The following is a 417-nucleotide window of genomic DNA, read 5'->3' on the forward strand; positions in this document are numbered from 1 at the left end:
CGATTTTGTGCCCAGTTTTTTCGGCCGTGCACTTTGTTGTTACATACCGTAATTTCGAGGAGAAACGCCGTCCTGGTATATACGCCACATCCTGCCTCAAAAATCGGCTGAAAAGAAAAAGTTTTTCACCCGATATGCCGCACCATCTTACACGCCGCGTCAAATTTTACTATACTGACTTTGGTATTGATTAAAGACTTAACACATACTCTAAATATGCATATGTGTATAATTTAAATAGTTAAATAAAAACCAATAAAAGGATATTGAATTTACAAAAAAATAGTAACAATCCTAGCAGGGTGACCTGAGGTAATTCACGATCACTCTGTTTCTGGGGTAAATAATGATTACATAAGTTTTATTTAAAAAAATAATTTTTTTTTTAAATTTGAGACATGGACAGGAATGCTTGTA

This window comes from Parasteatoda tepidariorum, chromosome 6, assembly GCF_043381705.1.
Source record: "Parasteatoda tepidariorum isolate YZ-2023 chromosome 6, CAS_Ptep_4.0, whole genome shotgun sequence".
Classification (NCBI taxonomy): domain Eukaryota; kingdom Metazoa; phylum Arthropoda; class Arachnida; order Araneae; family Theridiidae; genus Parasteatoda; species Parasteatoda tepidariorum.